Raw genomic sequence first — 13,735 nt, forward strand, 5'->3', positions numbered from 1 at the left:
TTTAATTATCACTTGCTGAGTAAGTACCCAGAGCACCAGATACAGATGCAGTGGTCGTACTTTTTGCCTCCAAGATAAACACCCACAGTATGTCTGAGGACATCCTGATTTCTCTCCTTTGCCAGAACTGGGACCATAGATATGAGCAGAAGTGTATTTGTCCCTGTTGTACCTGTGACATCTCTGAAGGGAGGTGTGGTCCCAGCCTCTTTCACTCTTCCTCCCTCAGCATGTTGACCACTGCTGGCTTAAGGCTGGTTTCTCTCACATTTTGTTATCCCGGTTATGTTGTTCGTTTCCAGGGCTTGCAGCCATGGTTTGAGAAACTCTGCTAATAAATAGCCTTTAACAAGTCCCAGATACATTCTGGTCACTGGGTCAGTGGTGGAGGCCAGGGGGTTGGGGGAGTGGAAATATCTGTATACAGAACAACCATCGGAGACAGCCCAGAGGAAAGACCCTCTCAGAGATCAATGATTTAAGCATTTCCCTGAATTCCAGACTCTATAAAGAGTATTCTGAGACCCCACATAATGGACCCTTAAACAAATGAGGAGCACCTGTTCAACTTATTTGTTTTAAAGGAACACATTCTTCCTCCAAACAACCCAGGTCAGCTATGGTGCTTGCACACCTACACTTGGAAGAACATTGCTGGTTCTGAATCCCAGTGCTGAATTTCACTCACTTGTTTATCCACAGGAACATGTTTTGCCTAAGCCAGTCACCTGGGAGGAAGTCTTCTCCTATGTCTTCACACATCTATGGAACATTTGTCTACATCTGAGCTTGTCAGCATAATGTCTTTAAATCAGACTGGAGAAATAAGGCCTTTAGGGATCTTTGACTCCTGATCCTCCCTTAGACCATTGCTTCCGGAAGAGAGGACTCCTGTCTGCTACTGCCATGATGAGATCTCCTCTAGCTGTGGTGCAGTACCAAGGCATGAACTTAAAAATATGATTTAGTATCCTCAGCCTAGGCAGCTACTGCCTTACTTGTGTTGTGGAACACACAGCTGGCCACCAACTGTGGCCCCAGCTGACTGTGTGTCTCTGGATGGCCCTACGCCATGCCTGCCAGCCCAGTACAGTCATCTGGGATACCCTAGAGAGCAGCAACACTGGAGGCGCTCCTGAAAGTGGGACAGGCACCTCACAAGGGTAGGTTCATCTCAGGTGAACTGCCCATCAGGGCTGTCTACTTCTCTCCGTTGACTACAGAGTGAGCTAACTGGTTAAGACTTCGCTAAATATTACCTGCCTCAAGTCATGAGGCTGTGCTCCACTTACAATATACTTTCAGCTACTTCTTTTTCCTACACAGAAAATCCCCATCTTCGTTCTGCTCCAGCTACCATAAGGTTCCTGCATCTACATGTAGTCGTGATCCGCACAAATGAATGAAGCACTCCAGCACTCCCAAGAACTTTTTAATTAGCCCCGTGGTGACAGAGTCTTAAATCTGCTAATTATTGTTACTCGTTTTTGAAAGACCAGAAGCTCAACGTGATTTGAGATTTTGTTTTCCTCTTGAATCCCAGCACTTGCCTTAACACAGGCATCAGGAATCCTATAAGGGAAGGTTGCTGGAGTCTTCTGCTGGAGGTAGGTTTGCATCCCCTGCTCCTCTGAATAGAGCTTTGCTGTATTATCTTGTAGCTTGACAATGACACCTAGGAGCTTTTGTGAAGTTGGATCACAGAAACAGCAGGTTGCTGGAGGTATTTACTCTTTTTGACAAAAATACTGAAAAGAAGACTAATTCCATGCACTGTCAATGACAGAGTATATGCAGAGGAAAGAGTATCACTAGGAAAGAGAAAATGATCTGAAAATGCTTGCTTCCCACTTGTAGTATATCTTACCTAATGGAGACCGCTTCAGAGACACTCCCCACGTGGCTGGACAGGTCTGAAGGAAGACGGTCTATGCTGCACCATTGATAGCTGTCTTACAGCATTTCTGTCTTTCAGATTTATACCAGAGCTCAATCTTAGTCTTATGCTAGGGACATTACTGAGGCAAAAGAGAAAGGCTGGGCTTGAATTGAAAGCAGATTGCCTTCTCTTCCCTCCCCTCATACTTCTGCAAAAATATTCTGGTTTTATGGAAATTGTAACAAAGAAGTCTCCATACCGTATTAGCTGTGGATTGCTACAAAACAGGATTTCATACCAAAAGTGGCTTTCCTTTTCAGTCCTGTGGGAAAAACCTGCAGTTTGCAAGCAGAAAACAGGAATGTTTTTATAAGGATTTAGATTTAGGATTTAATTCTTCACTGACACTAGGGAGATAACTGTGATGGGGAAAAAATTACAGAATCCCTGTAGAGTATTCACCAAAGGCAACAGAAAAATGCAGAAATTTCTGGTGTCTACAGTTCTCTGAAATTCCATTTTGGGAATAAATTATGTTTCTAAGGGGAAAGAAAAAAGTCCTGGTTTATTCTGCATATGACTTTTCCTTGCAAGAAATCAGATTTTTTTTCAAATTAATTAAATCAAGGCAGTAGCTCTCCACCATGTAAATGTTGGAGATAGATAGGATTGCATCCCCTGCTGCTCAGGGTAGAGCTCCACTGTACTATCATGACATCTAGGCTCAGAGGTTACCTCACCAATGTATACCTGAAGGGAAGGTACAAAGGGGACAGAGCCAGGCTCTTCTCAGTGGTACCTAGTGACAGGACCAGAGGCAATTGTCACAAATAGAAACACAAGAGATTTGAATAAGAACCCTTTTTCTTCAAAGAGTGAGTTGAGCACTGGAACAGGTTTCCAAGAGCGATTGTACAGTCTCTCTCCTTGGAAGTATTCAAAACCCAACTGGACATGGTTCTGGGCTACATGTTCTGCGTGACCAGCTTGATCAGAGGGGTTGGACCTGATGACCTCCAGAGGTCCCTTCAAACCGCAGCTGTTCTGTTACTCTGATTCCATGATGCTACGAACCAGCTCTCCCCAAAGCCTGCCCATGAAAGCGATATGCTCCAGCAGTGTCATCAGCAAAGTTCAGTGCCTAATTATTCCCTACGCTGCAAAACAGATGTGAAATGTAGGACTAACTGGAAGTATAAAATGTGGAGCTGGAGAAAGAAAGCTCAACTGATGTATCCATGTCAGATACAGTAACACAACAAAATCTGCAGGATAGATGGCTGTGTTTCACAGGAGGTGCTGTGGCCATCCTCCTCATAGTGATGGCTCTGGATCAGTATGTGGCTCTCCATAAACCTTTGCGGTACCTAAACGTTCTGAATCACAATGTTCTTCTTGGTGTGGTAGCAGGAGCATGGGAAGGGGGGTTTGTTTATTCTATTGTGCAGCTAGCACTGGTCATTCAGTTGCCATTCTGTGGACCAAATTTTCTAGACAATTGCTACTGTGATGTCCTGTTAAGACTGTAGGTGTGTACTGGATGTGGTTGGGATGGAATTCACTTTCTTCATAGCAACCCTTATAGTGCTGTGTTTCAGACTGGTGACCAAAACACTGATTAACACACCTATGTTATAGTTATTGCTGAACAGGCCTTTTCTGTTTCTTATGCTTCCGCACTCCCAACAGGTATTATTGGGGTGGGCAAGAGGTTGGGAAGACACACAGCCAGGACAGCTGACCCAAATTGCCCAAAGGGATATCCTATACCATACAACACCACACTCAGCAATAAAACTAAGGGAGTTTTTCAAAAGTAGCCATTGTTCTGAGACTGGCTGCGCATTGGTCTGCTGGTGGTGAGAGACTTCTTTTGCATCACTTGGTTTTTTTTGTATTTTTTTTCCTTCACTTATGAAACTGTGTCAACCCAAAAGTTTTTCCTCATTTTTGCCCTCCCAAAACACAGCACCATACAAGCTGCTATGAAAAAAAATAACTTCATCCCAACCAGACCCAGTGCAAGTTGGAGGACAGAGGAGAGATTACTTAAATTTATGTGTGGATTTGAGCTGTAGATTCAAACATTTAGGATGGGGTTCAATTGCCTATATATAAGTGTCTTAACCTCTTTGAGGTACCCTTGGAATATCAAAATAGTCCAACTGGACCTGGCCGATGTGGCAGAAGACCTGTGGGAGTCCTCTTGTTCAAACAGATTGACAGCTCGAGAACAGATAGAACACTCAACAGTCTCTGAAATGTCAGTATGAGTGAGATGTTGTATTAGCATGACTTAGCATGTAACTTTAGGCACTGTATATTATCTTTCCTAATCTTCAGCAGACTCTGCAGATGGAAATGAGCCTCTAGTAGACTTTGTCTCAGATCTTCCAATGCTGTGCAGATTTCTTGGGATACCTTGACGTATCTGCAATGAAACTGAAATATCTATGATTGCACAACTGAATCCTCTTTAATTTCTGTGCTTAAAGGTAGATATTTATATTCAAAGTATGTGTCTAACCCACCATTTAATCAAACGATATCTAGTAAATAACAGCAAAGGTCTACTGAGATTGTCACAGTTCTAGATCACACGACCTCTGAGGAGAGATTGAAGGACTTGGGTTTGTCAACAAATAAAAGATTAAGTGAACTGTAACAGCAGCTTTCAACTTCTTGAAGAAGTGTTACAAAGATGATGGAATCAAGCTCTTTTTGCTAGTGGTAGACAGTACAACAGGGGACAATGGGCACAGACTGTGGCTTAGGAGTTTAGCCTGGACATTAGGAAAAACTTCTTCAGTAGCAGAGTAGTATGGCACTGGAAAAGATTGACAAGAATGTTTTTAGATATCCATCTGTGGAATTTCCAAGACTCATCTAAACAGCCCATGGCTGACCTGGTCAATCTTCCTCTGAGGGAGAAATCTGTATGAGAGACCTCCAGCAATACTGTCTCACCAACATTTCTAACATTTCTGTTCTTCTATGATTCTGTGGTCTGAAGAGTCTGCAGCTGAATTTCAAAACTGCTATAGCTTAATATGTTTGTGCCTGAACTAATCATTCTATATCTCTTTTCTGAGTCACGGCAGACAAATTGGCACTTTTTGGAAGGGATTTCTCTAGGCATTTCAAGTGGATGAATTAGGATGCTTACTCTAGAAATGCTTATGTAATTACATTGATTTTAAAGGGAGTTTATATGACTAGTGGAGCTATCTACAATTTGGACCTTCAAAATGAGATAAATTTAGTGCTAAACCATAGGTCCTCAGTGATTCAGTGATGATTCTTGACTCAACTCAATGATATATTTGTGAACACTATTCTTTTTCAATAATGTATTGTTTTATCTTCTTTAATGAACTAGATTTCCATTGTCTTTATGCTTTTCAATATTCTCAAATGCTGCCTCTTGGCAAACTCATTGTTTGTACATATTTTTGAACATTCTTTTCTAATACAAAAGAGAAACAACTATCATTTTACAGCAAAAATTGGGAAATCAAATACAGTGATCACACTGAGTGTCACTCCTTGTCTTGATTCACTTGTGTTGATTCATTCTCATGGGTCCAGATACCAGTCACTCAAGATACCAGTCACATCTCTCTTTGATCATCTTGGTGAGACGAGAGCTCGTCCATATAACCATGCTGACCATCCTGTGGAAGATGAACTCAGGAATGGTGAGCAAGTAGGTTTAATTGTGGAGATATTTGTTTGCATTGATAATTCCAGTCGCTTGATGGAATATGGTGGATTAAACAACACTTGTTGTTGACCTGTGGTTTTAATCACATAAGGACCAATGTTGAAGGTGTAGGGAGTTAGGCTTACAGAAGGTCAAGGTGTTACATTTTCCAAATCTGATATGCGTAAGAGGTTTCGTGTTCTTTTTAATTGATACAGATGTTTTATCAATCATAAATTCAAATAACAAGTCTGTATCTTTGTGACCCCATACACAGTACAGAATTATAGGTTTAGTAAAGGCAAGGTTGTACCAACAATTTGAATTTGGTTCAATTATTTTGTAACACTCGGCGTCATAGTTCTTAGGCTTGGTTCCACTCATGTTTTGAAAACACCTCGGCCCCATGCATGACTACAGTAGCTAAAGTTAAATTTTCTGGAATGATCTGTGCTCTCACAATTTCATTATACTTGACATATGTTTGGGACAACGGTCCTTTTAGGTATCTCGAATAACAAGTTGAGAGAAATTGTATTAAAATTAAGGTAAAATGCTACATTTCTACTTTCATCCATTGGATTGTGGTTTCACTTTGTTCATTTGGGATTCCTGTGAACATACAAAAAAAAGAAAATATGCTCGGTCTTACTTAACTGGCAGGGTTAAAAAGAGGGTGAAATTTGCTGGGTGTGGATCCGGTGTATTTTTCCTGAACAATCTTTGGCTTCCCATGTGTAGGGATTTTTGGGGGTGGTCAGTACCATTGGTACTGGTCCAATTTGAGTGATATCTTTTTCCAATTCTGTTACCACCCCGTCAATCTTGGACTTTGTAGCTACATGAACAGTCAGCATACTTAAGGGGATTACCATGGAGTGGGATATGGAAAGCTATGGGTTAGGGAAATTCATGACTCCAATGAGAAATTAAACACAGTCTTGTCAGGCAACCCCAGTTACACTAATTGAGCAGACCTGTGGAAATAGGAGTTCTGTTCCCCAGAAAGTGGCTGCTAAACTTTTCTCAGAGTGAAATTAAAGATATGTGGGAAACTTACTGTACCAAAATGCCCTTGCAGTGGCTGTGCAAGGTGCTAGGAAACTGAAGCCATGAAGATACACTTGATAACTCAGAAATACAGAACTCTTGGGAGTTTGAGACCTATGTCACCTGTAATCACTGGCCTGTGCAATGGAGGTGGGCTATTGGATCAGATGATGGAGGGCTATGTTGAACAATGGTCCAATTCTCTCAACCCTGTGAAAGAGAGGCATTGTGGAGGGACTGGGAAGAAGGCAGAAATTTATTACAGCTGCTTCGGCTGCTGGAGTGTGTTTACAGGTGAGAGAAAAGGGAGCCTGTGAAGGTCATGATCACTGATACAATTGCCTAAAACCTCCAGTCACAGAATCATAGAATCACAGAATCATTAAGGTTGGAAAAGACCTTTAAGATCTTCAAGTCCAACCACCAACCCAACACCACCAAGGCCACTAAACCACATCATGAAGTGCCACGCCTACATGTTTTTTGAACACTTCCAGTGATGATGACTCCACCACTTCCCTGGGCAGCCTGTTCCAATGTTTGACCACTCTCTCTGTAAAGAAATTTTTCCTAATATCTAGTCTAAACCTGCTCTGGCACAACTTGAGGCCATTTCCATTCGTCCTATCGCTACTTACTTGGGAGAAGAGACCAACACCCACCTCGTCACAACCCCCTTTCAGGTAGTTGTAGAGAGCTATTAGGAACAATTACCTATGACCTTCTGGTATCACCTGGTAACCCGGTAAGATATCCTACTGATCAAGGAGTGACCTGTATGTGCTGAGGTGCATACTGAAAAGCCACCATATGATCAGAAGCATGGCCAAGGGTAATACCAAGAGTCCAGTGTTATTCTTGACGTAAAAAGAAACATCAGGTGGAAGTTCTCCATGCTCCCATCTTACCTGCTGGTATTTATGGAAGTCTCTGAAAAAAAGGGGGGAAGGATATGATAGCATGGGACAGAAAACCCTTCAGAGATCTAGGACTGCAAGTTAAGGAATTGTGAGCACAGGGGAAAGGTCAGAGCTCAGACAACGTTACAGGATGTGGCACAAGTTTAAGGGAAACAAAGCTGTTTGGTGCATTTTACTCCTTGAATGGGGAAAATGACTACGCTGTATCAAATGACCATTGTTCATGACATGTTTTGGTTCTGGATGATGTTATACTGCTGTTGAAGCCCTGGTTCATTCCTTAAAAGTGTTGCTTTTTGCTTGTGGAATGTCAATCATTTGTTTGTATACTGAGGTATGGAGAATAACTCTGTTATGATGTTCTTGATTTTATGTTTTACAGGGACAAGACACGAAGTTTGTAACAATAGTATAATCATATTTTTATAACAACACTTAAAATTGAATTTGGAGGGACGGAGTGCAGAGTTCATAATACGAGAGACTTGCAGTTAAAGGAAAATTGCCATTTGCAGGAGCTCTGGATCTCGGGGGCTGTGGAGAGGCTGCCAAAGGAGAAATGACAGGTAGAGGATCCCCAATAACTAAAAAAGGCAAGCAGATGATGCTGACATAGATATTCTCAGGGCTACCATAAGAGGACTGTCACCCATGTTGTCCTGGTGTGACATACCCACCAAATGAGTGAGCAGGAAGGGGTGTCCCCAGATAACTTTAAAGACTGAGGGGGATTACTGCCTATGAGGGCTTGGGACTCATTATGGCATGCCAGGAAGACCATGTTGGGATTGCAAAAAATTTACTGAGATGTGTTTGGAGGGGGGGACCAAAGGCAGGGAGCAGGGAATGAAGGTGAATCGGGGATAAGCAAGTATGGGGAAAGAGGGAAACTGGGCTGCAGTGGTCATGCACTGGTGGAGTTGGCAGACCTGAGGGATAGGGGACAGGTGAAGAGCACAGGCAGGACCCTGACTTTTAGTAAAGCAAACTTCCAGCTCTTCAGGGATTTAGTCAATAGGACCCCCTGGGAAACTGCCCTCAGGTTCAAGGGAGCAGAACAGAGCTGGCAGATCTTTAATGATGCTTTCCATGGAGCACAAGAGCTCTTGATCCCCAGGTGTAAAGAAATCAGGAAAGGAAGGCAAGAGACTGGCATGGCTGAGTCAAGACCTGCTGCTCAAATGAAAGGGCAAGAAGGAAGTGCACAAGCAAAGGAAGCAGGGACAGGTATCCTGGGAAGAGTACAAGGACACTGCCTGGGTGTGTAGGGATGGGGTCAGGAAGGCCAAGGCATGGCTGGAGCTGAACTTGGCAAGGGACCCAAAGAATAATAAGGGCTTCTACAGGTATGTCAGGCAGAAAAGGAAGGTCAAAGGAAGCATACCCCCCTTGGTGAGCAAGGCTGGCAAACTGGTAAAAATGGATGAAGAGTCTGAGGTACCCAGCGACTTCTTTGCCTCAGTCTTCACTGGCAGTCTCTCTTCTCATACCTCTCGAATGAATGGCTGAGACAGCTGGGGTTGTTCAGCCTGGAGAAGAGAAGGCTCCAGGGAGACCTTATTGCAGCCTTCCAGTACTTGAAGGGGGCTTATAAGAAAGATAGGGACAGGCTATTTAGTAGGACCTGTTGGGCTAGGGCAAGGGGTAATGGTTTTAAACTAAAAGAGGGTAGATTTAGACTAGATCTAAGGAACACATTTTTGACAATGGGGATGGAGAAACACTGGAACAGGTTTCCAAGAGAGGTAGTAGATGCCCTATCCCTGGCAACATTCAAGGTCAGATTGGGTGAGGATCTTTGCAACCTGATCTAGTTGAAGATGCCCCTGCTCATTGCAGGGGGGTTGGATTAGATGACCTATAATTGTCCCTTTCAACCCAAAGGTTCTATGATTCTATGATCATCAGAAAGAAGGATGCCTTTTTTGTGCCAAAAGGAGACCTTTTAATGCTAAAAGGTACAAGTACTCTTCCTTCTAAACCATGAATGAGTGGTTTAGGATGTGTCATGGTTTAGCCCCAGCTGACAACTTAGCACCACACAGCTGCTTGCTCACTCACCCCTCCTCCAATGGGACAGGGGAGAGAATTGGGAAAAAACTCATGGGCTGAAATAAAAGTTTAATAGGACAGCAAGAGAGAAGGAAACAACAATGATAACAACAATAATAATACCAACAAAGGAATGTATAAGAATAAGTGATGCCCAATACAGCAGTTGCTCACCACCTGGTGATCGATAGCCCATCCCTGAGCAGTGATTTCTGCCCCCCGGCCAACTCCAGTTTATATACTGGGCATGAAATTGTATGGTAGGGAATATCTCTTTGGCCAGCCTGGGTCAGCTGTCCTGGCTGTGTCCCCTCCCAGCTTCCTGTGCACCCCCAGCCTCCTTGCTGGCAGGCCAGCACGAGAAGCTGGACTGTCCTTGACTACTTAGCAACAACCCAAAACATCAGCATGTTATCAACAGTTTCTCATCCCAAATCCGAAACATAGCCTCACACTAGCTTCTGTGAAGAAACCCAGCTCTATCCTGGCTGAAACCAGGACAGTATCCACCCCTTATTCCATACCATTTACATCATGCCTGCGTCCTACACTTTTCAACACATTCCAATTATTCATTATTACTCTTCCTGTCTTTTAATATATACAGACAGATACCGTTCTCTTAGTCCATAGGCCATCACTTTAAAATGTCTGTGGAGTTCATTCGGTCCATGACTCTGGGATTCAACCATCATAGCAGTCTCAGGGCACGGGAGATGGTATGTCGTTTTGGATTGTTATCTGGCATGGTCCATGACCATGATCTGCAGGTCGAAGATGTCGGTCTCGAGGGAATTGTTGGGCTCAAGCTGCTGAAGCCAGTTCTGGTTCCATCACTGCTGCACATTGCTCGGTTTCAGTGAAGCTCATTCTTCATCAGCCTGAGTGATTCTTACTGTAATACCATTGATATGGTAGATAGCAACCATAGTAGTAATGTTATACTGTATTGTGTAACAATTAACATAATACAATTCAAATCATTGACTATTTTCACCCAAAATCAAGTCTCCTTGAGGTACACATCGGACTTCCCCATCCTTCCGCATTACCCACCAAGAGCACCCAGGTCCCTGGGCAAAGGCAATGCCACGAATGGGTTTGCCTTTGCCTGAGGCAGGAGTAACCCAGACTGTCTTCCCCAGCATATTTCTCACATGCACCGCAGGGACTTTATCCCCTTCGACAATATGTAAAAGTTTTGATTGGGCAGGACCAGCTCTATTGGTAGATCCCCTAGTGTTGACTTAACAGGTGTCTTTTGCTAAATGTTTATGCCAATGTTTGAATGTCCCATCACCCATTGCTCTCAGTGTATTCTTTAACAGTCTATAGTATCGTTCAATTTTTCCAGAAGCTGGTGCACGATGGGGGATGTGATACACCCACTCAATGCCGTGCTCTTTGGCCCAGGTGTCTATGAGGTTGTTTCGGAAATGAGTCCCATTGTCTGACTCAATTCTTTCGGGCATGCCAAGTCACCACAAAACTTGCTTTTCAAGGCCCAGGATAGTGTTCCAGGAAGTGGCATGGGGCACAGGATATGTTTCCAGCCATCCAGTGGTTGCTTCCACCATGCTAAGCACATAGCGCTTGCCTTGGCGAGTTTGTGGAAGTGTGATATAGTCAGTCTGCCAGGCCTCCCCATATGTATATTTCAACCATCGTCCTTCATACCAGAGGGGCTTTAACTGCTTGGCTTGTTTGATTGCAGTGCACATTTCACATTCATGGATAACCTGTGCAATAGTGTCCATGGTCAAGTCCACCCCTCGATCCCGAGCCCATCTGTATGTTGCATCTCTTCCCTGATGGCCTGAGGTGTCATGGGCCCACCGAGCTATAAATAATTCACCCTTATGTTGCCAGTCCAGATCCACCTGAGCCACTTCAATCTTAGCAGCCTGATCCACCTGATGGTTGTTTTGATGTTTTTCAGTGGCCCGACTCTTGGGTACGTGAGCATCTATGTGATGTACTTTTATGACCAGATTCTCTAATTGGGCAGCAATATCTTGCCACAATTAGGCAGCCCAGATGGGCTTGCCTCTGCACTGCCAGTTTCTCTGCTTCCATTGCTGTAGCCACTCCCATAGAGCATTTGCCACCATCCATGAATCAGTATAGAGACAGAGTACTGGCCATTTTTCTCGTTCAGCAATATCTAAAGCCAGCTGGATGGCTTTCACCTCCGCAAACTGACTTGATTCACCTTGTCCTTCGGCAGCTTCTGTGACTCATCTTATAGGGCTCCATACAGCAGCTTTCCACCTTTGATGTTTGCCTACAAGATGACAGGACCCATCAGTGAACAGGGCACATCATTGCCCTTCGTTCTCTGGCAGTTTATTATCTGGTGGGGCCTCTTCAGCACTCACTACCTCCTCTTCTGGTGATATTCCAAAATCTTTGCCTTCTGGCCAGTCCATGATCACTTCCAAGATTCTTGAAGGGCAATTGGGGTTTCCTGTTCGAGCCCGCTGTGTGATAAGCGCGACCCACTTACTCCACGCAGCATCAGTCGCATGATGTGTAGAGGGGACCCTCCCTTTGAACATCCAGCCCAGCACCGGCAGTCGGGGTGCCAGGAGGAGCTGTGCTTCAGTACCAACCACTTCTGAGGCAGCTCGAACTCCTTCATATGCTGCCAATATCTCCTTTTCAGTTGGAGTATAGCGGGACTCAGATCCCCTATATCCTCAACTCCAAAACCCTAGAGGTCGACCTCGAGTCTCTCCTGGTGCCTTCTGCCAGAGACTCCAGGTAGGGCCATTCTCCCCGGCTGCCATGTAGAGCACATTTTTAACATCTTGTCCTGCCTGGACTGGCCCAAGGGCTACAGCATGAACTATCTCCTGTTTAATTTGTTTGAAGGCTTGTCGTTGCTCAGGGCCCCATTTAAAATCGTTCTTCTTCCGGGTCACTTGATAAAGAGGGCTTACAATCAGACTGTAATTTGGAATATGCATTCTCCAGAAACTCACAACGCCCAAAAATGCATGTGTTTCTTTTTTGGTAGTTGGTGGAGACATAGCTGTTATTTTGTTGATCACATCTGTTGGGATCTGAAAATGTACATCTTGCCATTTTATTCCTAAAAACTGGATCTCCTGTGCAGGTCCTTTGACTTTACTTTGTTTTATGGCAAAACCAGCTTTCAGTAGGATTTGAATTATTTTCTTCCCTTTCTTGAAAACTTCTTCTGATGTGTTGCCCCATATGATGATGTCATCAATGCATTGCAGGTTCCAGTGCAGTCTGTATCAGCCCATGGCAAATGGTAGGGCTGTGTTTCCATTCCTGGGGCAGTTGATTCCAGGTGTATTGGACACCCCTCCAAATGAAAGCAAACTGTGGCCTGCACTCCACCACCAAAGGGATAGAGAAGAACGCGTTAGCAATATCAATGGTGGCGTACCACTTGGCTGCCTTTGACTCCAGTTCATATTGAAGTTCCAGCATGTCCGGCACGGCAGCACTCAGTGGCAGTGTGACTTCATTCAGGCCACGATAGTCTACTGCCAGTCTCCACTCTCCATTAGACTTTCGCACTGGCCATATGGGGCTGTTAAAGGGTGAGCGAGTCTTGCTGATCACTCCTTGGCTCTCCAGCCGATGAATCAGCTCATGGATGGGGATCAGGGAGTCTCTGTTGGTGCAATATTGCTGCCGGTGCACTGTTGTGGTAGCGATCGGCACCTGTTGTTCTTCAACCCTCAGCAACCCCACAACAGAAGGGTCCTCTGAGAGACCAGGCAAGGTGGACAGCTGTTTAATTTCTTCCCTCTCCAAGGCAGCTATACCAAAAGCCCACCAGTACCCTTTTGCGTCCCTGAAATACCCTCTCCGGAGGTAGTTCATGCCCAGGATGCACGGAGCCTCTGGGCCAGTCACTATGGGGTGCTTCTGCCACTCATTCCCAGTTAGGCTCACTTCGGCCTCCAGCACAGTCAGCTGTTGGGATCCCCCTGTCACTCTGGAAATACAGATGGGTTCTGCCCCTATATGGCTTGATGCCATTAGGGTACTTTGTGCACCGGTGTCCACTAAAGCCTTATATTCCTGTGGGTCTGATGTGCCAGGCCATCTAATCCACACAGTCCAATAAACTCGATTGTCCCTCTCCTCCGC

Source organism: Phaethon aethereus, assembly GCF_964289735.1.
Source record: "Phaethon aethereus genome assembly, chromosome: 25".
Lineage (NCBI taxonomy): Eukaryota > Metazoa > Chordata > Aves > Phaethontiformes > Phaethontidae > Phaethon > Phaethon aethereus.